General features: G+C 37.4%; 1 pseudogene; it reads right to left on the reverse strand.

Annotated features, from left to right (window-relative positions):
• Positions 1–1,790: 1,790 nt before the first annotated feature.
• LOC104240292 (ubiquitin carboxyl-terminal hydrolase 14-like) lies at positions 1,791–22,404 on the reverse strand (annotated as a pseudogene).
• Between the last annotated feature and the right edge of the window lie 3,744 nt (positions 22,405–26,148).

Consider the following 26,148-nt stretch of genomic DNA (forward strand, 5'->3'; position numbering starts at 1 on the left):
ACCTAAAAAGTATTGGGGAGAGGTGATCAAACAGGACATGATGCGACTTAGGATTACGGAGGATATGACCCTTGACAGGGAATTGTGGAGGTCGAGCATTAAGGTTGTAGGTTAGGGGAAAGTTGTGAATATTTTTATGGTGCACCAGAGTGAGACTAGCCAGTTAGGATTTAGTTCTAGGATTTTAGTGGTTATCTACTGATGTAGGGCTTTATCTGATGGTTATTATTGTACTTTGAATTTATTTCGTATTTCTTATATTGCTGTTATTTTATTATGATTCTATTAATGGTACTAATATATCGTCTCTTGTTGCCTTCTTGAGCCGAGGGTCTCCTGGAAACAGCCTCTCTGCCCCTCGGGGTAGGGGTAAGGCCTGCGTACATATTACCCTCCCCAGACCCCACTTGTGGGATTACTCTGGGCCGTTGTTATTGTTGTTGTATACAACATGAAGTCATGAAGTGATTTGTGCGTTTGGTTGTTTTCAGTTAAAGACGTTAGCAACGAATTTTTCTCTTTAATTAATCTAGAACATATGAAGAATTCGTAAGTCTACCAATTTGTCTAAATTTTACCATCTTAGTTGCTTGCAGTCAAATTCTTCCTCTTTTGATGACCTATCTATCAACATATTCTTTCACGTGCAGCCCTATTTTTATTATGTCAAATAATTCATTCTTTAACGGAATAGTGCAATAACTAAGCATAATTTAAATTGTAATATCAGGAGTTTAAATTCTGGTTATTTCTCAAACTTTGCCAAATTAGAGAAATAAAAGATTAATAACAGGAAATGAAGAACTATACCCCCTATATATAATATATCACCTAGTCATCTTCCTTGAGTAGTGGGGGTGGGTGGGTGGGGGGTGGTATAACAGAAGACGGCATAGCTTATGAGATATTTCCTTATTGGAGGAAACAAATAAAAAAGTGCATTATTCCCTCAATACAGTAAGTTGGAGTTGATTTACGCCTAGTATTCGGCCTTGACAAATTACCTGTTATTTTCTTTTTAAAAAATTTGTTAGCGAAGATCACTTTTAGCCCGCAGTCAAGATTATTTATATTCGGTTGCCTCAAAAGTATATAAATTTGTATATATATATATATATATATATATATATATATATATATATATACATTTTTGGGGTATTATTTTGCAAGCGGCTGTACAAAGTTATTTTTCCAATTTTCATTCCACTTTACCCTTGTGCTTCATTTCTTATGTTGCGAGAAGTACGATTCGTTTGGCCACGCTCCAATTGGAGGATTATTTGCACATAAATATCAAACTGTAATGACAAAATTGCTAGAAACTAGAAAAATATGTTGCAACTGAAATGGTCAAATAATTCACCAGATCAATCTATTGCTTGAACATTCTTGATATATTCACGTTTCCTATTCGAATCATAAGCTGGAGAATTGGCCGTGCATAACATGAACCTTCTTTAACTTGCTCGGCCATTTGACCCATACTTTTCTTTTCAATTAACAGATTGTTTCACAAGATTGCCCATTGAGACCTTCTCAATGCTTATTGTTGTCTTTTCCTTTTTAAACAAATAAGAAAGTGACTAGATAGACACCTATAGTCGGGGGAAAAAATGTAAATCGTGAATGCCTGATGCTGACATGACAAAGGATCTTCTCCACAAGTTAATTTCTAATGACCAGCTAATTATCAATTAGAGACTCGGTAAAATCTACCTAAAACCCGACAATTAACTCTTCATTCTCCTGGAAAAATCAAACCTTAGATCAAGGGAGAGGAAAAGATAAAGTAAAAAAAGCATAGAACAGAATTATATGAACCAGAAGAAAATCAAAATTCAAAATTTTCCACAAATATGTAAGGCTAATACTTTAAAATCCAGCGAATGATCAAAGTTCAGCTAATGGGATGTAATCTCGCTAAAATGATGCATGATCAGCATATGTGCGCAAACTGTTGTATGTATTCAACCTGCTGGCAACAATTCCACCAAGTTACCTGGTCCTCCGCCCTGTTTTTTAACATTCATCTAACCTGCCCTGAACTCCATCTTTAACTCTCCAGTCTTTCAAAGAAGTACAAGTATCCCATGTCGAGGGGCGGATTTTTCGAAATCCCGACCTTTTCATCATTAAAAATCACCCACCTACCATCCTTGAGAATATAAGCTACATAATGGCCACAATGGGTAGAGGTACCAATGTGGCTCACCAATCCAAGGAGCCTGTATCCTGTTTATTCAAAGCAAACTTTGTCAAATAATCAAGTAGCAAGAACTTACCTGAGATAGAAGCAAATATTTCACCAGTATGGATGGGTGATATGCATCAGTTGGACCAAGAACATGATTAGAATTTCCCAGTATTCAATTTTTCTATTTTATTTTTAACAACCGAAATCTGGTTGTGGAACTCGGTAAACAATTGGCATGCCCCTCTACCCTTCTCCACTTAAATACCAGACTTGGTTCCTAGCAATATTCGAGCGTGACGTGCGTCTACCACACATCAATCGTCATACTACATTTAGTATTGAACCAAAGTCCTGGGGGCTCCCAGTATTAAGTATGATCCAACACTCAAACAGCTTATGCAAGAAGAACTAGGTGTTTTGCCTCAAATCTACAGCCTTAACTTGCTAAAGTCTTCTTGGACCATGCTCAGGAACATTCTCTGGTATTTGCAATTGGTCCAAACAAAAAGTCGTGGGGTCAAAGAAAGAGGACAGTCTTGATCGCTCAGTCGAAAAAATTCCCATAAATGTGAACTCTTCTAAATCCAATGCTGAAAAGTTATATCATGAAAAGCCAAGCACTTCCCCCTCCAAAATACTAGAAGCAGCAAAATTTGTAAACAAAGGGCAACCACATGTGAGTTGAGTTTAGATGAAAAGGAAAATTTTCACGGTAGAAAAAACATTCTGTATACGTAATCCAAGACCAGGTGATTGACTATTATTACCAAATAAATTCCTAGGCTCCGCAGTTAAACTATGAAAACATAAACAGGAATAGAAAACAGAAGGGCGCTCCTAGGCTCACTTGTGTATTTTTTTGCAAACAGGTAAGATTTAGGTAAAATTATAAGGCGACTAATAGAAGCAGGGATGGGGAACTAACTTCCTCCTCCATCAGGCAGCAAGGTATCGACCGCAGCTCCACTACTAGTTGTAACATCCATATCTGATGCAGCAGAAGCACTAGGATTGCTAAATATCCATTCAGCTGCTTGCTCAACATTACCACCCTGGAAACACAAACAATAACCGGGAAAAAAGATAAGCCATAGTAATTGCAACACTTAATAAAAGAGCCTAGCATATAGCTTCTGAAAACCTTTGGAATTGAGACTTACTGATGCCTTCAGCGCCCTACAAGCAAGTTCCTCTTCAAAACCAAAGGAAACCAGTGTATCAATTTTTGATCGATCAATATGTGGAGTTTGTACATACATCTTGGGATATTGGAGAATCAATATCTGGAAAGAACATAAAAAGCAATATTCTCATCATCTAGAAACTTCAAAAGCTTGAGCAACTAAAGACTCTAACAGCACCTGGATCATTCATGTGAGCAAGCAACCAGTTCATTGCTTCCTCAACTCCACAGTTGGAAGTATTGATTGCAGCCTTCTGACAATGCAGATAATTAAATCCCATTGAAACAAGTTGTGCTACAATAACCTCATCAGCCAAAAGCTTCGGAGATTCCTCACCATCTCCAGCAGCTGTCCACATGGATCACGAATGATATTTATTGAATTACCCAGAAATTTTTAACACAAGAGTCGGAACATTCAGAACATATATAGACTTGGCATACAAGTAGGGAATACATCCAGCGTGATGTACAATTGTCATTCACAAAAATAGAAACGCTAACAAGCTGAAGACAAAATGTCTTACTAGAACGGGTATAAATATGTCTTGGGGCATGAGAATCAAAAATTATAAAAGCTTCAGAAAAGTGACCAATTATCAGGGAATAGATTAAATGGTGATCAGAATGTTTCAATTTCGAAAGGCAAATCATTGAGGTATTTAGAGTCTGTTTCTATCCCTATGTATATGCAATAATATTTTATCACAACTCCCAACAATGAAACAACAAGAACACATAGGATATGACTTTAAAACCAACTATAAAATATTTGAACTAGAATTTACTGACTGGAAAAACAATTCAGTGTAAAAATAACAAATCCAGAGATAACCACAGTAGAATATACAACAACAAACCTAGTGAAATCCCATAGATGGGGTCTGGATCCACAGTAGAATAAGCCTTTCAAAATAAAGGACATGAAATTTTGTTTTTCTTGTTAGAATTTTTAGAGTTAAAAAATATTTCTTTTTGAATTTTCCAACCTTTTTCAAGTTACTGAAGTACTTGAATTTAGTATTTACACTGGGTATCTACACTTTGGGTCAAGAACTCATAAGGTGAAATCTGCTATTTATTTACTCAACAGACATGTTGATTTAGAGAACAATCCACCAAGTTGGTTAAGAGCAACCACACTGCAATGCTAATAAAAGCAAAAAATAGTCTAATGTTTTTCTACAAGGTGTAAAGGGAGAACTTATTTGTACTTTTTAAATTTATTTGTACATATTATTTTAATTTGTACTTCATATTTTTATTTGTAATTTATATTTTTATTGTTATCGTTACTGTATGTTTTATTTTTATTTTTAGTTTGTATAATATTGACCTGAGATGAATTTAAACGGAGAAACATGGTCAGGGAGGATTGATATAGCTGGGCCCAACTCATTTAGAACTGAGGCATAGTTGTTTGTTGTTGGTTTGCAAAGGGAGAAGAACTTAGTAATGAGAGATTGAAACAATCGCGCTTAACTGCAGTCAAAGAACAGGAATACAAACTTTGAACACTAATGAATCAATAAAACATGTGGGCGAGGAAGTCTTCCACTTAGTAACCTATCAGCCAGGGTACTTTGCAAGGGGACCAATGTTTTTTTACCAGAAAGAACTCATCCAATCACTTTGCTTCAAGTTGATTCAATCAGAAGCCAGTATAGCCACTTTAACACACTTCTTCTCTCTCACAAGAGGCAATGACCTCAACATCGAAATAGAGGCATGACATAAAAGATGTGAAGCAAAGCAAGGCTCCTAACAAAACTGAAAAAGTCAAAGCAATCTGCTCAGCAAAGCAGTAGACCAATCGCCCCCATAGAATGGATAAATGAAACTATGAGTAAATTCTTTTGATATCATCACCAACCTAGCTATTTCACCTACAGTTCTGATCCTGTAACTTCCCATCTTCTTCAGTCACATGCATTATTTTCTGAAGGGACTTGGGGTTTTGAAGGAGTATGAATATAAATTCTTGCAAAGCATGACTGGCATAAAAAGGTAGGCAAGACAAAGTATATGGTCAACTCACATTAGCCAAGCACACATTTATACATAGTCACATGACATTATTTGACATATATGAAATAGAAAATTATCAAAATTATATCAATGACAAGGTAATCATACCAGTCTCAGGTAATAGCTCTTCCCTGGGTTGAAGACCATTACTGCGCATATTACGTATGTCAATGATGTCAGGGACATCTACATAGACATCTGCATATCAACCACCCCAAAAAATAAGAGTAACAATTAAGAGGAGAATTTAAAGCAATAGACTCCATCAGAAATATACAAAGCTATAGAAAAAGCAACATACCAAGTTTCTTTGGCACCCAGCCTTCCTCCATGACGAATTTTCGCATGTGCAAGACCAGATATTCAGGAAAGGAAGTCAAACCTGCAGTTCTTTTAGGAAAGAAAAAAGCAGATGTCAGGTAGAAGGATGAGCAAATAAAGAAAGGTGCTTATTACAGGACATCATGTTTTTGCTAGGCATCGATCATTTCCTCACTAAATGTAACTGATAGTAGGCTATATAGACGTTATTTACACTCTAAATATACCATACTTTATTGTTGTTTTAAAGGCTAAATGATAATAAAATACTCTAATTAGTGTTCTGTTGCTTTGCAGGGACTAATCCAAGTTAGGAAAAGACTATGGAGTGTTTTGGAGTCAATAATGTGGATATAAGGCCAATCAAGAAGAACCCAAACGAAAATAAGCAAGAAAGAGGCAAAGGAGGACTGGACAAGAGGCCACCGCGACTGGAACGCGGTAGGCCAAAAGATTGAGGCAGAATAGTTGCGATTTACCGCGGTCGCGCCGCGTTCTGCCGCGGCCGCGGACGACTGTGTAATTGCCCAGAAATTTTGGGACTAAAGTGTAAATCGGGGGAAACTTATTCTAACCCTTGATAAACTCAACAAACTCGCCCAAGCAAAGGTTAAGCTTGTTTTTAGACTAAATTGGAGGCAAGAACAAGTGTGAGAAGAGCAATCAACCATTAGAGTTTTTCAATCTTCTCTTGGTTATTTTTAATTGCACATTATGAATACTTTTGTAGTTTTATCTTGCTTTGCTATGAGTAGCTAAATATTTAGTCTAGGGTTTTGATGGAACCTGTTGAAGGATGAACTTCGTGTTATGTAAATATAGTTTGCCCGGTTTAATCTCTATTTGTTCAACTACGTTCATGTTGTAGTTAATTGATAGGATCCTCAATTAGTTGTGCCTATTTAGTATATATTACTCGGGAGAGAGTGCATATTTAGGTAATTGTTGAACAACACCACTCCCAAAGTATATGAGGGATCAATAACCGAGGGCTTAAAGGCGGGATTAGGAATAACGAAGCCTTGGGTGCGATCTAAAGTGAGCTGTAGTAAAAGCCAGCTAGCGTAACTCGGGAGAGTGCGTCTAGTAAATTGTCATGATTACTCGGGAGAGATTTACGGTAATATGAGTGCTCATGATCAATAGAGACGATTAGGCAAATCTATGCGAAACATAACAGGAAGGGATTCCATCAATAGGGGAAATCATAACCTTAGATCCTTCTCTTACTTGCATACAAACCAGTCATAGTTAGCTGTTAGTTACTTGCTTTCATTCAGTTATAGTTAGTAAAAACATCTCCAATTGTTATTCAAAATATCTGAAAAGTTGATTACGAAGAACATAGTGAGTCTAACAAGAGTAATTGGTAGGTTAATTCCCTGTGGATTCGACTCTGGGCTAAATACTCGGATTATATTTGCAGCGACCGCTTTGTCCTTTTTATAAGGCATAGTTGGGCGTGATCAAATTTTGGCGCTGTTGCCGGGGAATTAATGGTTTTATCAATTACAGTTGAAAGAAATACAAAAATTCTTAGTGTAGTCAGTTTTCTTTTTTTTTCAATCGATACATTGAAATTTTAACGTTTGTTGACTTGGTTGTACAGGTGCATGCCTAGAAACTCATCGAGAACTGGTGAAGTATTATCAGATCCCGAGAAAGTTTTCAAGGCCTTGAATCGGGCCAACTGGAAAAACAAACAACAACAATCAACTGAACAACTCGAACCAGACATGGGGGATAACGTGGTAGACCCAGTTGCGTCGTTAGCGCCAGTGGCACCTCTTGTGCCAGAGGATGCTCTATATGACTGGGCACAACTCACAGCTGAGAACTTGGCCACAACAATATTAGTCCCGTAGATTCAGGCCGAGTCGTTTCAAATCACGAACAACATGCTCCACTTGTTGCAAAACAAGGGACTATTTTCGGAGTCGTACATTGAGGATCCGCAACAACACTTGAAGAATTTCCTGTCAATCTGCAAAACTCAGAGGCAGCCAAACGTAACCCAGAAAGCAATAAAGCTGTTGTTGTTTCCATTCTCAGTGACAGGAGCTGCCCAGACCTGGTTAAACTCACTCCCCATTAATTCCATCACGACTTGGGAGGAGTTAGTCAAGCAATTCGTGAATAAGTTTCATCCACCCAACAAGACTGCTCAGCAAATTGATGAAATTTTGAGCTTCAAACAGAAATCAATGGAGACACTGCAAGAAACGTGGGAACGATTCAAAGGGATGTTGGTTATATGTCCGCACCACAGTATTCCATATCAGATGTTGGGGCAGCGGTTTTACATGGGTTTGATAGATAGCATGAAGGCTAATGTTGATGCTTCAGCTGGTGGAGCATTCTTGAGCAAAACATGGAGAGAAAACCAGAGCCTGCTTGACAAGATGGCACAGAATTCGGGGTGGACAACCAGGAATGCACCTACCACTCCAGTAGTTCACTCAGTGCCCTTAGATCCATCCAACACTCTTGCTGAAAATATGGCCACATTAATGACACAGATGAGTATACGCACCAAAAAGGTGGAAGAGTCAGGGCAGAAGCAGCGGGTACACATTGTTGATACTACCAATGGGGGCTTATGCACATCTTGCATTAGTCAGCCAATTGGTAACCAGTGGAATGCAGAAAGTGAGCATCATCATTACCCCGAGGACATAAATCATGTGTCTAATTATAGGGACCAGAGACAGGGTGGTCAGAATTGGGGCCAACAAAATCAGCCATACAGGCCAGTCCAGCCACAGCTCAACAATGAAAATATGGGAGATATGCGACCTCATAATAATATGGTGCCTTACCAAAGGCCACAGGGATATAACAATCAAAATCAGCAGCAGGGTTATCATCCTCCTCAGCAGCAGCATGGTGGAAGACAGGAAGATGGGTTTGCCAGACTCGAGGCAATGATGCAGCAGGTTATTGGGTCAAATGCAAAAATGAGTGAAAGGGTAGATGCACATGAGTCAGCTATAAAGAATATTGAAGTGCAGATGGACCAGATTTCGATATCTTTGAATAATCGTCCTCATGGGACATTGCCTGCAGACACACAAATAAATCAAAAGATCAAGGCCTGAAGCAGTTGATGGCAGTGAGTCTACGAAATGGCAGAGACTTAGACTTGGAGCAAGACAGAGCTCGAGAAAGCAGACAAGTTGAGACACTTGTACCAGTGCCCATTGAGCTAGATGATGCAACAAAACTGACAGAGGTGACAGTACAGCCTGTCCAGGAAGAAACCAACACACAGATTGAGGCCAGAAAGCAGCTGAGACAGCCCAGGAACCGGTAGTTGAGGTGGTGCCTGACAAAGAAAATACCCAAATCATTGGGAAGAAGAGACCTCCAGCACCATTCCCACAGAGGCTGGCCAAGTACCAGAAAGAGGAACAATACAAGAAATTCTTGGAGATGCTGAAACAAATCCAGGTAAATATTCCATTGATTGATGCGTTGAAGGAGATGCCTGGTAAATTTAGATGAGGTGAATGGGGAAGAATTGGCAGAATGGGTGCTAGCTTTAGAGGCAGAGGGTTTTGGGATAGAACTCTTGAATTCGAGCCCCTACGCTTAGAAAACAGAGAAACTCCTCCAGCCAAGCCATCCATAGAAGAACCACCAAAGCTGGAATTGAAGTCATTGCCCGCCCATCTGAGGTATGAGTTCCTAGGACCTAACTCCACATTACCTGTTATTATCTCATCTAGTTTGTTAGATGTGCAGGCACAACAACTTTTGTAGGTACTCAAGAAGTGCAAAACTGCCATTGGGTGGACCATGGCAGACATTAAGGGGATCAGCCTGGCATATTGTATGCATAAAATTCTGTTGGAAGAGGGACACAAACCTTCCAGGGAGCACCAAAGAAGGCTGAACACCAACATGAAGGAAGTGGTGAAAAAAGAGGTGATTAAGTGGTTGGATGCGGGAATCATTTTCCCAATCTCTGACAGCAACTGGGTTAGCCCGGTGCAATGTGTTCCTAAGAAGGGTGGCATGACGGCGGTCAAAAATGATAACAATGAGCTGATCTCTACAAGAACCGTCACAGGCTAGAGAATTTGCATGGACTACAGAAAATTAAATCTGGCCACCCGGAAAGACCACTTCTCACTTCCCTTCATTGATCAGATGCTCGACAAATTGGCAAGGAGGTCCCACTTCTATTTTCTGGATGGGTACTCAGGATACAATTAAATCTCCATTGCACCAGAGGACAGAGAGAAGACCTCCTTCACATGCCCATATGGCATTTATGCTTTTCGGAGGATGCCCTATGGCCTATGCAATGCACCCACCACATTCCAAAGGTGTATGATGGTCATATTCACTGACATGGTCGAAGACATAATGGAGGAGTTCATGGATGATTTCTCAGTGGTGGGAAACTCGTTCGACGAGTGCCTTATAAATCTAACCTGAGTGTTGAAAAGATATATTGAGACTAACCTGTTACTTAATTGGGAAAAGTGTAATTTCATGGTACAAGAGAGCATAGACTTGGGGCACCGGGTATCAAGCAAGGGAATCGAGGTGGATCGTGCTAAAGTTGATATGATAGCAAAGCTGCCACCCCCACCTCAGTCAAGGCAATCAGGAGCTTCCTCGGGCATGCCAGTTTCTACCGGAGATTCATAAAAGACTTCTCAAAAATTGTCAACCCTCTCTGTAAGTTATTAGAAAAAGATCACCCTTTCTTGTTTTCTGATGATTGCAGGGTAGCATTCGAGGAGTTGAAAAAAAAGGCTAGTCACGACACCCATCATTGTTGCCCCCGACTGGGAGCAATCATTCGAACTCATGTGTGACGCCAGTGACTATGCAGTGGGGGCAGTGCTGGGACAGCGGAAAGACAAGCTAATGCACCCAATTTACTATGCCAGTAGAACGTTGAGTGGAGCCCAGCTGAACTACACTGTGACTCAAAGTGTAACGGATATGGAAAAATATAAGTGTGGGGTGGTTGGTTGGGCTGTTAAGTGGAATTAAGGGGACAAGAAGAAAAAAAAGCCTCAAAGTGGTGGCAGCTATTAAAAGAAAAAGTGTGCTTAAAGAAAAAAAAAAAGGGCTAACACAATAATGTAATAGTGGAAGGAAGGTGTGACAAAGTTAAGAGCTTAAAAGTACACAATGTAGTGGAGTGCTTGGGGAGGTGTAGTCACTATACCCAGATGTATCATACCCGTCCCGCAGCCAACATTATAACCAAATAAAGTCCTATTTGATTCTAGACTGAATGAGCTCGATTAGTCGAGTATTACACTTCGGGCAAGCCTATGGTGTGTTGTTTGTGGCATAAGAATTTGTTCTGAGGGTGAGTGAAATGTTGTATTCGAATTCCTCAGTGTGTGGTTTGTAAACGATATAAGTCACTTTTGTAGTGAGTAGGCACATGATTCATGAAGGGAAGGGAAGGTAAGTTTGGACCTTTGACTGAGAGTAGGAGAGCTGTTTAGGGGCATTGCGTGGCTAGAAAGGAGTCCACTCTTGAGGCGAGGAGGTTGCGCTGAAGTAGTCTATCCATGTGAACTATTCTTGGTATAGGGAGTAGGGAAGTGACCCAATGACGATTAGGCCTATAGAGTGTGGTTTGTTGCTAGAGGACTAGCAACGGTTTAAGTGTGGGGTGGTGATAGTATGCTATATAGACGCAAATTTACACTCTAAATGTACCATACTTTATTGTTGTTTTAAAGGTTAAATGATAACAAAATACTCTAATTGGTGTTCTTTTGCTTTGCAGGGACTAATCCAAGTTAGGAAGAGACTATGAAGTGTTTTGGAGTCAATAATGTGGATATAAGGCTAATCAAGAAGAACCCAAACGAAAATAAGCAAGAAAGAGGCAAAGGAGGACTAGACAAGAGGCCACCGCGACCGCGGTCGACCGCGGCTGGAACGCGGTAGGCCAAAATATTGAGGCAGAATAGTTGCGATTCACCGCGGCCGCGGTCGACTGTGTAATTGCCGAGAAATTTTGGGACTAAAGTGTAAATCGAGGGAAACTTATCCTAACCCTTGATAAACTCAACAAACTCGCCCAAGCAAAGGTTAAGCTTGTTTTTAGACTAAATTGGAGGCAAGAACAAGTGTGAGAAGAGCAATCAACCATTAGAGTTTTTCAATCTTCTCTTGGTTATTTTTAATTGCACATTATGAATACTTTTGTAGTTTTATCTTGCTTTGCAATGAGTAGCTAAATATTTAGTCTAGGATTTTGATTGAACCTGTTGAAGGATGAACTTAGTGTTATGTTAATATAGTTTGCCCGGTTTAATCTCTATTTGTTCAACTACGTTCTTGTTGCAGTTAATTGATAGGATCCTCAATTAGCTGTGCCTATTTAGTATGTAACACTCGGAAGAGAGTGCATATTTAGGTAATTGTTGAACAACACCACTCCCAAAGTATATGAGGGATCAATAACCGAGGGTTTAAAGGCGGGATTAAGGATAACGAGCCTTGGGTGCGATCTAAAGTGAGTTGTAGTAAAAGCCAGCTAGCGTAACTCGGGAGAAGCGTCTAGTAAATTGTCATGATTACTCGGGAGAGATTTACGGTAATATGAGTGCTCGTGATCGATAGAGACGATTAGGCAAATCTATGCGAAACATAACAGGAAGGGATTCCACCAATAGGGAAATCATAACCTTAGATCCTTCTCTTACTTGCATACAAACCAGTCATAGTTAGCTCTTAGTTACTTGCTTTCATTCAGTTATAGTTAGTAAAAACATCTCCAATTGTTATTCAAAATATCTGGAAAGTTGATTACGAAGAATTTAGTGAGTCTAACAAGAGTAATTGGTAGGTTAATTCCCTATGAATTCGACTCTGGGCTAAATACTCGGATTATATTTGTAGCGACTGCTTTGTCCTTTTTATAAGGCATAGTTGGGCGTGATCAGTAACCAATTATTCAAGTTGTGAGAAACTGAAGAAGACAACATACTAGGCAATAGAAATAGTATTTTTATAGCCTACTGCAAACTAAAAAGAAATTGCGAGGCGAATTAAATAGTAGCAGCCTGCAAGTGAAGTAGACAAAATAGAATAGAGGACTTTAAGGGACACGTCAGAAAACTTACTTGATTGCAGTTGTCCTAGCCTTTAAAGCCGTGCTGTAAAAATCATGCACCTCCTCAGGAGCTGAAAAACAATCCAGGCAATCCTTTAATGGAACCCTTGGGCGGACAATTTCATCTGTAGACCTGCAAAAGCTATACATTTACCAAGAAAGTAGAAGAAATGGAAGTATGTAGCAGACCAGCTGAAACTCACACGTCCTTTCCTTCTGCAGCTCTCTCAGCCTTTAACTTTTGAAAGTCTGCTAGCTCTCCTAGAATACCATACCAAATGAATAATAAGATAGAAGCGCAGGCAGGGGAAATATAAAGTACGACAAAAACTCACTTTTATTTACCACCCTTTCTAAAGGAATATTAAGAGAAAGAATATAATCTTTCCTCCCGTTGTAGGCCACTTTTCCTGAGGGACATTGGAGGCGTTCTTCAATTCCAAACTTGAAGCTCCTCGAAGGATCAATATTAGGGTTCCCGATATTCATCCGATCAACTTGATCAATGAAATGTAGGAAAAACTCTAGTGCATCCTAGACATAAGCTAACATCAATAAAATGTACTGATAACAATAGCCATGATAATGACAACAAACCAGAACGAACATAGATGCAAAAGTACAGAAAGACAAAAGCTAGTGAGCTTCAAGGGCAATGAAAAAAAAAAAGACGACACGTGAGCATGAAATCAGTTATAAAACATCAGTGGGAGGTGAAGCAGTTATGGAATAAAACAAAGTTGTTATAAGAACCAGCCCAGACACACACTTCATCACCTCAACGGGAAAGAGCTATATTGGATGTTCCGTGGCTTGAGATGTAAAAAATACTCCCTCCGTTTTAATTTATGTGAACCCATTTGACTGGGCACAGAATTTAAGAAAAGAGATAAGACTTTTGATCTTGTGGTGTAAAATGAGGCACATATATTTTGTGTGGCTATAAATTATTGTGTAAAGGTAAATTGTTTCCAAGTAAGGAAAGGGGTCATTCTTTTTGCCACGGACTAAAAAGGAAATAGGTTCACATAAATTGAAACGGATGGAGTAATAGATTTCAGGATTTTGTTAGTTGTGAACAGCATTATAATGTTTTAATTGGTTATCTCAAATGGAAACATCTAATGATTGAAGTAGATTCCAGATACCTGTTGTCTCATAGTAGAAAATTCAGGGTGGCTAGCAGCAATAACTGACTTGAACATGCGGGGACGGATTCCCTCCTGTTTCTGAAAGTTAAGAAAAACAAAGGATTTATAAAAAGTTGGGAGAGAAAGAGGGGTAAAAAATACAATGTCAAGCACACAACCTGATTTAATAGGTAAATCATTCGGCCCAAAGTAAGTCTTGAAATGCCTCACACCATGAGAGGAAGGTAAAAGCCCTCTATCTAAATCTTTAGAAGATCATTGTGAAAGCTAGATTAAAAGCATCTAGTTTCAACTTTTAAGGCTCGTATTATATAACAAATCACAGTTACTCATGTTATAGAAAGAGCACTCCCCCAACCCCAAATTATAAGCATTCGCAAATCGCAATACATGCCCGATAAAGAATTGGAAACTTAGAAAACAATTTTGGCTAACACCAGTGAAAGCTTTCCATGAACCAGATGCAACCATTTTTTTACCACAATCCTATTTTATTTGCGAGCTTCGTCATCATGTTAACTTCAGAGCAGCATAAATCCTACCACATGCCAGTAAATTTCCATCAAATATTTGATTAGCCTAATAAAAGCTATGGAGTGAGCTAAGATTATGTATAATATATGCAAACCAAAAGAAAACATGAACTTCTTCATATATGAAAGTTTACCAGTGAACTTGGAGCACTTGACTTGTCATCATCCTGGATCACAAAAAATAATTGTTATCCACCAAGAAGGCAATGCACAAAGAAATAATTTTTCCAGACACATACCTCCAGAACAGGAACAGAATATTTTCCAGAAAGCAAGCCATGAGCTAACTTTGTTCTGCCAAAATCAGTGTAACGTGTCAACATGTTAAGAGCACACACAAAGAAATCATAAAAAGCAAAGCAATATTCATCATATCTGCAAATTGAAGAATGAAAAGCGCTCCGCTACGGATGCTCAGTATTTATTATCGTAGAAAATTCAGAAAATTAAAAAATTCTGACACAACAGAAGTAATTGTCCTGGTACAGCATAGATTGGACTCACAGGATACAAACTCAGGATATTCCCCGAACTCCCCCCCCCCTCCCCGCCCACAAAAGAAAGGTAAATATAACAAAAAAGAAGAACTAAGAATGAACCATCTATCAAGTAAGAAATAAACGTTGTATCAAGCAAAAGCATCTAGCAATGGTATGCAAGTCAGGCTATGCAAGGATTTGTCTGCTAAAGTTAATTGCTATACAAATAAGGACACATACACTTTTGATATTGAAGAAGGCCAAACACAAGCATGCATCAACAGCTCAGTGTTCAATGCTTATTAGACATTCAAAACCCCCGTAACTCCCTATAATTAGGTGAACAGACAAAGGTCACTCATAATATCTCGTTCTTTCTCTTTTGTTCCTTTTTTTTTGGGGGGGGGGGGAGGGGGGTAGGGAAGACAAGGAAAACACACTCATGGTACGCACAGACTTAAACTTGGGCAATTACAAGCCACGCCAGCGTCCCTCCCCCAAAGGTAAACACAGAAAGATGTCAGATACTCCAGGCCCATCTGGGCTTGACATATAACAACATCCCAGTAAAATCTCACAAATAGGGTCTGGGAAGGGTAGAGTGTACACAAACCTTACCCCTACCCCGGAGGGGTAGAGAGGCTGTTTCCGAAAGACCCTCGGCTCAAGAAGACGAAAATAAACAATAGATGTGTGACAGCAACAAAAGCCAAAAAAAATAATATCAACATCGTAAGAGACAGAAAATAGATGGAAAAGCAATAACAATTAACAATAACCAGTAATAATGCCATAGAACTATGAAGAAAAAAACAGAAATAGTGTGGAAACTACATAAACCACTAACATCCCAAGGCGAAACACCCTCAGCCTAGCCCCGCCCCTGGTACAAAGTAGAAAAACGCTCGACTTCCTCCTAACTTACAACTCTAATGCTGAACCTTCAATTTATGAACTTTAAACGAAATATTGAAATACTGGTATAAAGGAGTGTTTCATGTGAATACTGGTTCTCAGTCACAAATCCCAACTTTCAAAAATTGTTGTTCCAAGTGAAGTTCACGTCCAAACATAATGTCGCCTTCCATAAACATTTGCTCAACTTCAACTTTATATACTCTTGTTTCAACATCAACTTAAATGATTTGGGACGACTAAGATGGATGGTCCCCTGGGAAGTCCTTAGCTTGCATCTTTGGCCGACACAACCAATCAGGGATTGATTGATTGATATAATTTTACCTTTTTACGTATTTCTATTTCAATGATTCGAATGCATCATGAAATTAAAATAAAAGGAATCCACCATAGAAATTCTTCATTTTTTCCTTTTTGTTTTTTTATAACAGTGGTGTTTGGGCCAGCTTGCATGCACCTCCACTAATTCTATGGGGTACCTGCTACCTCCCAGCACAGATACCAAGTAGCTCTGTCTACCAAGTTTTGGACAGATAGGAAAAAATCATCGAGTGGTTCTGCCTCCACTGGAATTTCCTGAGACCTCATGGTTCTCAACCCACTTCATTGACCATTATGCCAAACCCTTGGGTGCAAATTCTTTTAAAATATTTACTAAAAGTTATAGGATATAATGGACATTTTTGCATTCCACGTTTTATTTGTTTTACCTCTTCCATCAAGCTTTACTTATTAAAAAATGGACATTATTTCATTCCACTGATGGTTATACACGATTAATAGTGCATTGCTTAATATGACTTTGCCTCCACTAAGTTAGGTTTCTAAATTCTCCGTAGTTGATATGTACATTTGTCTTTGATAGGTAACATATATGTTCACATTATCTACATTGTTAAAGGTTTCCTAACCTAAACATTCGAGGACAAGCTTTAGAACTATTCATGCCATACCTTATTCTTCATGCCTGTGTTGTTAAACCTTAGCATGTTTTGAGGTTCCTTTTTTTTTTTTGATAATCGTGGTATTCGGGCCAGCTCGCGCGCACCTCGACTAATTCCATGGAATACCTGCCACCTCTCACCAGCGGCAGGTACCAGGTAACTTTATCCACCAAGGCTTGGACAAATGGGAAGAAATCACCTAGTGATTTTACCTGTGTTGGGATTTGAACCTAGGACCTCATGGTTCTCACTCACTTCATTAGCCATTACGTCGTATCCTTGGGTACAACATGTTGAGGTTCTTGTAAGGAAAAGGGAGAACGACGTGGAGTGATAAAGTTGGTGATGTGGGAGTGAGAAATAAAATCAGTAAATTGAGGCTAAAGGAGTTCAGACTTCAGCCTTGGAAACTATAGCTTAAAATGTATAATTGGCAAGGACAAGATTGAAGAAGCTCCCTTTAGAACCTAATATTTTGGTAACCCTAATAAGAATTACGGCTCACTACAAAAATGAGCACGAAAAGAAGCTTCGTGTATATTACAAAGATCAGTCAGAAATTCATTTCACAGATTTACATCTTGTTCATTCACTTGCCCATAACAAGGTGGGTGGTTATCATTCATTTAAAGGAAGATTCTTGGCTGAGAATAAGCATGTATTCCACAGGTTTCCTAGATTGTTAACTACATGAGTCTGAGAAAGGACATGATTCAGTTTGAACATACACAGTCTACATAATGGTTACTGGTTAGCTTCCAAATATAATACGAAATATAAGCATAACTTAGTAAAAGCGTAACGAAGATGATGTCATTTGTTAAGCAGTGCAGACCACCTAAGAAATCTCGTTGGTTGAGAACTAATGGTGAACCAGAAAAATGAACAAATGCAAGTTACTCACAGCTGCATGTTAAGGTCTACAGTAGGATCAGCAGGAGCCACACTGAAAGCTGCTTTGAGACTTTGCTCCACATAGTACCTGTGGGTGTTGCACATCAGATGATAAGACCCAAATAAGAAGGGAAATGCTAAAACTATAAAGTAGAATTACGTGGAAACGAACTTCAATGCCATTTTACATCAAAGACATTTATCACAACAATAATCTCACCGAGAACAGAAGGGACGCATTGAGAATACAACCTGCATTGTCGCGGCCAAGTAGCAACTGAAAAAGAATAAAATGAGACAAGACATGAAAATAAACATAAACAACGGCTACATTGGCCAACTCACCTATTACCCAAATTGACTAGTCCAGTATAACCAGGTCCAAAAAGTGGTTCAACATCTTGACCAGTTTCTTGAATACGATTCCAATCATAATTAATATTTTGGTCAAGTTCTCTTTCAGCAGTAGTCATTTCCGTCTGAAAATATAATTAATCAAAAGAACAATGTTGAATCACACTATCTATAAGAAGAAGAATTGGAGCAATCGTAACTTTGCATCAGTAACAGCACAATATGCTAGTGCCAGGAACCATTATGCACACAACAACTATAGCTCCAGAGGAGAATTCTAAGTAAACTTGAAACAACAAAGAGAACAAACTTTATTACAGGGGAAAAGAATCAAAGAAATTTACAGGCAGGAAAAATAATCATTAGTAAGCAAAAGATTATCACTGTCTTAGTTGGAAACTTGCTAGATTAGGTCTGCGTATGAGTTAAGCCACCTCAGACACTACTGGAGTTGAGTTCAGTCGAAGGCCCAATTAAGATGGCTATTCCACACGGAAGCTTGATACGTAGCGAAACTAGTTAATACAAGTTATACACACTTTTTCTACGAGTGAATACAGTAGCTGCTAACCTTTTGCAATTATGAGAAGTCGATACCAAAATGTGCCAGATGCTGTCCTAAAAGTGGGTCAAGAATACTTTCATCCTCTGGGTAGGAGAAAACATCTGAGCTGCCAAACTTTGCAACTGGTTAGTATTAACTCAAGCCAAATGACATTTAAGCATGGTAAAATGAGGGGACATCATTGATGTAGTAAAGAATCCAGCATAGTTGAGTTACAGGGCCATATTCACAACCATGATATTTATCATACTAATGAAGGACATGTCCATCCAAAGCGTATATATGACAATTAATAATTGTTCCAAGGTTGAGAACTTAAGGTCTCAGGTTCGAATCCCAACAGAGACAAAAACATTAGGTGTTTTCTTTTCATCTATCCAGTCTTCATGGATAGAGTTACCTGGTACCTGTTGTTGGTTGGAGGTAACAAGTATCCCGTGGAATTAGTCGAGATGTGCACAAACTGGCCCGGACGCCACGGTTATAAAAAAATTGTTCCAAGGTAAACAATCAGGAAATCTACTTGATTCTAGAGTGGAGAAACCGAAGAACTTGTAAAGATACAGAACCACAACACAATCGTGTCATTCTAACATTAATGTGTTTCTATTTCCATAAATAGCCTCTCTATCTTCTCAAAGCGGGAGTAAGGTCAACGTACACACTACTCTCCTCAGACCCCACTTGTGGGATTACGCTAGATTTGTTGTTGTATTCCCATAAACCATGGCATATTGAAAGATGCAGGAATTAGCCACTCTACATGAACTTTGTGCCCACTCTATTTTTGGTTCAACAAGTAAGATATAGGACGATATTCTGATACTCTTCAATTCTACTTCTCTGAATTGACATTGCTCATTGTAAAGGTAGACATGTCCAAGAAAATGATCAAAACAAAGAAAAGACAACTTTTTGACAAGGAACAAGAAAGAGACAGTTTTAGACTACAAAACCACTGGACCCCACTTCCAATATCTAGGGAACTCAAATGACTACCATGCCACTGAGTGAACAAATTCTTTAAAATCCAGAGCCTGTTAGTTTTTGGTTACTAAGTGAACGAATTTTAGAAGCCTCTCACGAAACCAAACTGAAATTTCATAAAACAAAAATAAAAAAATGACCAAAATCAAACAGTTCAGGCAGCCTTTCCTTACTATCCAAAACGATTGACATATTTGAAGAGTAAGTTACATCTCCCTCACCCTGAACTAAGACTTGAAAGATACAAAGAGTAAGTTGACTGAACATAAAGAAAATAGTTGTTCAGTAATCCATAAGGCAGATCTGCATTACAAATGATTGTTGTGCTTAGAAATAAACCAGTAATACTCGACTATGAAAAAATCAAAACTTCCTATCTACACAAGAAAATTCAAAAACGGAAAGGAGCTGAGCCACAAGTTCTGATAACCAACTTCTGATCATTTATATATAAGATGGCATTACTTGTTTCTCCATTACAGAGTTACCAGTACTCTGTGGCAGCTCTTGATGAGGACTCAGATGGACAATGCCTAGGAAAACTGCTGAGTTGTTACTTGTTAGCACGTTGGAATGATCCAGGTAACATTGAGAGACATAAGAGATGATGGAGAATTATCCCTAAAAGTATCTGGTGGACAATATGGAGGGAGAGAAATTCAAGTTGTTTTGAAGATGTAGCTAACTCTGAACAGAAGATGAACTTCCGGGTAAAGAGGCCCTAGTAGAAGATGTATAATCAGTAGTTGACATCATTGGGTCCTTGTAAATATTGCAGGACTGGGTTTTTGCTTTTGGGGGGCTCCTGTAACTATGTTTCTCTTAGCACAGTCTTTGTGTTAAGGGTTACTCTTTTGATTATTTATAAAAAATCTGTTACCTTCTTCAAAACAAAAAGATGGCATTACCTGCCCCCTTCAAATCAGCAGTTATGGTCCCTAGCTTTACGGCAAGGGGGTAACCAGCTTCTTTGTAGTGGTCAATGGCATGGTCATTACCACCAGTTCCATCCCAATTTCTCCTACCACAAAGGATAGATCCATCGGTTAGATTCAGCCAGAGATTTTCGGTCTTGTCACACTTGGCACATTTCCAACCCATTGGAGGAACAACAACACCATTGTCGAGCTGCTGCAGATCCATGGCATATTTACTGACAAGCTTCTTGTCAGCAGTCCATGAAGCAACTTGCTCTTTCCTTTCAGCAGCTTCAGCCATTAAAGTAGCATCAACAGCCAACCTTACCTGCAAGTTGGAATGATATGGAAGTAAAAATGTTAAACCATATTTAGTGTATAGCATACTCTATAAAAATGCATCGCTTCTGAAAGAATTTAATTGCAAAGGTTACCTTCTCAGGCAACTCCACAGAAGGGAAAGGAAGGGCTATGTAATCCGGCAATATAACAATTTCATAGCTTTCTTCATACTGGGGATCACTATTATCAAACCCTCCATCAATACCTGGAAACGGGAAGACATAACCAAATTATACATCAAAATTTGTGTGGTAAGGTGCATTCAACTCATATGACTTGTAAATTTTTACTACCTATAGCCAAAAGCGTGGGTCTTTTTGATGGTCTATCTTCAGCAATTGTCTTCTTCGTTTGCTTTATGTGCAAATAAACTGGGTTCCCAGTCTTCTCGTAGTTCCAACCTACATAATCCCTTCCAAATGCAAGAAAGGTGTTCATATCAACAAACAGCCCGCCCTCAGATTTCTGACAAAACGTCAAGTAAATGTTGCATCAGAAAAATCACAATCGTATTTAAATCAATACTAATAGCTTAACAGAGTTTCAATAGCGGATTATATATTTCCAACTGAAAACAGTAACGAATTCAAATACTAAAGATAAAGGTAATGAATCCAATGTTGGCATTGTACCTATTTAGCTGCCTTAGTAGCTTAACCAAGCAAAATATATCAAGAGTACTCCCTCTGTCCAAAATGTTTGGCATTTTAGGTTCCCAATATTCAAATCAAGTTTATCTTGACCAACATGTTAAAGAGTATAGTTTCTATGCACTGAAGGTGTAAAAGATCCTTACACAATCATGTCATTTATTAGGTAATTACACGTAAATCTCTTGATAAGCATTAATTGATAATCTGTTAAAAATGGTAACTAATTTGCTATCACAAGTTAAAATTCACCGGTAGTGTAAAAGAACTACACTATCAGCATACATAACTTTAATCCAATTTTAAGATATATCTTTTACCATTTTCTATACGAAGAGAACGGCAACTTATAGTACACTTCCTACAGTTTCAGAATAACTGAAGTTCAATTTTTTACCGCAAAAATGAATTAATATAGTCCAATTTAACTCCAAAGATTAGTCATAAACCCTAGCAGACAAATGATAAACCCAACAAGGTAAAACAATCAAATAGCAGAAGCCAATAACAATCATCAAAACTTAGGCAGACGATTCAAACTAACTCTAAAAACAAAAGAAATCATCTCCAGATAAGAAACAAATGAAATGAACTAAAATGAGAGAGAAAACAAATGCTCGAAGAGTAAAAACAAGTAATTAGAAAGATTACGGGAGTATCAAAAGAAATGCAGCATTCGTGCTTGAAGATACGATTTGTTGGTTCAGGAATTCGAACATGAGGGAGGTTCGATCGAAGGAGCTCCATTTGAATCAAACGCGAACTCAATGCGTATGAGATTACTTCGATAAAAGGTTTAGCGACAGAGTGTAGTTATGTAGCACGCTTTCTATGCTTCTGCAAGACCCCAAGTCTTCTCACTTCTTATATTCAGTCAGATGGAGGTTCTTATATACGATGGAAAACATCCATATCAAATTACACAAAACTAAGGGTGTGTTTGGTATTTTAAAAAATAAATAATAATAGTATGCAAATGAAGTAAAATGACTTCTGTATTTATAAATAATTTAGATATAATAAATATGAAGTTAATACTCGACTCATATAACATGACATTTTGCGTTAAAACTGATTGAAAATAAAGATTTCTAGAAAACTACTCCCTCGTAAAACTAAAACTTTTCAAACTTAAAATATTTTTATATAAGAAATTATAATATTTTTTTTTAAACAGACTAATCAATGTATGACACCAGAAAACTAATATTTTGGTGCAAATATTTAAACCTTATCTATTAATAAATATCCATACGCAAAATTTATATGTTAGCATATTATTTTCATCAATATTACTGCATGTGTTATAAATTGTGAATAATATTATGTATATCAATGATTATCTAAAGAGGCAATCACTATATATAATCCTTATATTTTTACTCGCATAATAATTCGTATATTATTATTCATAGTTATCCTTGATATAAATGAACAAATTAGAGGAAAAGATCAAAATTGGTTTTTAAGTGCTTACCTTTACTAAAATGGTCCGCAAGGTTCTAATAATCCTCCAAGATTTCAAAAATCATGTGTATTTAATCCAATATAACAAAATATATGTTATAAATAGAATTATATTTAAGGTAAATGTTTATATTTTAGAGAGATTTTAGATATTATTATTTGGTGGCTAAGTCACTTTTCTCTATAAATAGAGGAGTTATATTCCACTGTAATTGATCCTAAATCAATAAAATTCTCTCTATATACTTTTCTCTGCAATACTCTTTTCTCATTTTTATTGTTTTATAACACGTTATCAGTACGAGACTCTAACCAATCGAGCAGAGGGCAGTTATTTTAATTTGGGATATGCACATGGTGCTCAACTTGTATATAATATTGAGCATGATGATTGTCAATTGTTCCATAAACTTTATTCAGGAATAAATTCTCTATTCTGGATTTAAGGTAAGTATTTTATCTTATTTTTCTCTTTTAAATTCTACAATTTGATTTAAATACAAGTAAAGATAATAAATTTTTATTATAACTCTAATAGAGTTTGTGATAAATTATAACTACCCGAAGTGATAAAATTTCTATGTCTTGCCAAGATCAAATACATGTATAGCTATGGGCACAAGAAGTGAAAACTCGTCCCATTGAATTTGCTTCATTTTCATTCTCGTAAGAGGATGTGATAGCAATTTGATAAATCTGAAAGAAGACAAAATTATTACCGTGAAGATAATAATAGATGAGATGTGGCAATAGACGAAATTATAATTATCATCATTGTGGTAATGAGAACAATAAGGATTCTCAGAATAATCTTTCACTATGTGAAAGTAATATTTATCATCAATTTGACATGAGATTTTGTAAAGCACAAATAGATAATTATGGTCCATTCGTGATGTGAATGTGACAACATGTGATTTATGAATACATGTTCATTCTTGGAATAATATGAACATACTAGTGGTAGTGAATATACAACACTCACATCTAGAAGGAGGTTTGAGATGATATAAGAAAATAATGTTATTATTATGGCATGAATGGTCAATGGTCACGTACCTACGCCAAAATATTTTGGTAATGTGATTATTAAAGGATAACAGTAATGCAAGAAACAGATCTTGCATCTAATTTTGACCATGACCATAATGATATAACTTTCTCTTTAAAAGAGATATTTACTATATGGATGTTGATGAATATGTGGTAATACCAAATTAATTGAGAGCTCTGAAGAGCCAGTTATTATTATTTTGAGGAATAAAATTAATTATCAATAAGGTATTGTGTTGTAGTAAGTCTTAGAAAAATTTATTGAGTTTCTAAAGTCGCGGAAGTGGTTGGTTATATTAAAACTATAAATAATCAAAAGATTTAATATCTTTATATTACTACAACTGTAGCGGGGTAATATGTATATAAAAACTACCCGCTTTATTGCCTGATTTGTACTACACAAATAAAGAATATGGTAAAATTACATGATGTAGTAAATTGGATGTTTATTAATATAGAAACTCACATCATAATAAACTTAGAGTTTATTGATAATTGCACATGTCATGGTGTAAACGTGAACTTTATCAATATTGATAATTTATCCAGTTGGCATAACTCGTTTAGCCATATTAATTTAAGTATGATGTGCAAAAAAATAACATTATTTATACAACACTCATTATTGTTTGTTCTCATTAATTAATAAACCAACTAAAATTGGGATTTGAATCCCATGAACACTGGAAATATCAAAGGTGAACATGTGCCCATTCACATGCCATGTATACCACATAAGATGCATCTATGAGATGGTTACATGTACGATTATTATTAACCCGCAACCTGGTGTTTGCAAGGTAACTTGCTCAATAATTTAATTTAGAGCATAATTTCTAGATTTTCTATTCAAGATAGTATATCTTGATAAGTTGATTTACATCACAACTGGTTTAGCAAAATAATTTATTGAGTGTCTCCACTTAATAGCTAAATTGTTGCTTATAAGAACAAAGTTATCTATATCAGTTTGATATAAGTTATATACGAAAGTATATTACATTCTCCCCTTTCAAAAGGTTCATGGTCAAGAATCAAATAATTTCATCTTATTACTATTGATGTGCGGTGTATATTTTGATTAACACCTAACGCACAATGGTGAGGCCAAAGTTGAGGAAGCAAGTTAGTTTTTCTAATATGAGGGGGAGACATGATAAACAGTTGAAAAAAGTTATGTAGAATGAATTATCATTTGTACCTCTAGACCCTCGAAGATAATATGAACTTGAAATTCATAAAAATATAATTCATATGCAATATATTGCAAAGCATGCCGGAAGCATCTGCTAACCCAAAGAAAGTAACTATATTCTCACTGTATGTCACGACTCGAATTTTCCACCCTCGGGAGTGGTGATGGCGCCTACTAATGAGAGCTAGGTAAGTCAATCCTTAACTACTTACTTCATTATCAAATTACTTCTTTTTAACAAATACAAGGTGATAACATGAAAACAACGAAACTTTAAATAATTAAGCGGAAGATAACAATTAAATATCTGAAATCTGCGTCTATTACAATTAATTAAGTCTCAACCACCCAAAATCTGGTGTCACAGTGTCCCAGACAATCTAAGATTTACTACATACAAAGTCTGAAGAAATAATAATACACTGTTCCGGAATATAAGGAAAATGAAATAGGAAAAATAGGGATAGAGGGAGACGCCAGGGCCTGCGGACGCCTGCAGGTCTACCTTAGATCTCCGCGTGGACTGAAGGTAGCCTCCACACTATGGTCCAAAAGATGCTCCGGGATCTGCACATAGTGCAGAGTGTAGTATCAGCACAACCGACCCCATGTGCTGGTAAGTGTCTAACCTAATCTCAGCGAAGTAGTGACGAAGCTAGGACCAGACTACCAAATAACTTGTGCAATTCAAATACATATACAGCGGAAAGAAATACAAAAATAACCAGTCAATATGGGAGGGGAAACATGTTGTGGGGGAGATAACAATTCCGAATAGAAAGACATCAAGTAATTAAAGAACAACATAACTCGGATATCAACAAAGAATCAGAAATCAACAATTGCACGGCATCACCCTTCGTGCTTTTAC

Source organism: Nicotiana sylvestris, chromosome 6, assembly GCF_000393655.2.
Source record: "Nicotiana sylvestris chromosome 6, ASM39365v2, whole genome shotgun sequence".
Taxonomy (NCBI): Eukaryota; Viridiplantae; Streptophyta; class Magnoliopsida; order Solanales; family Solanaceae; genus Nicotiana; species Nicotiana sylvestris.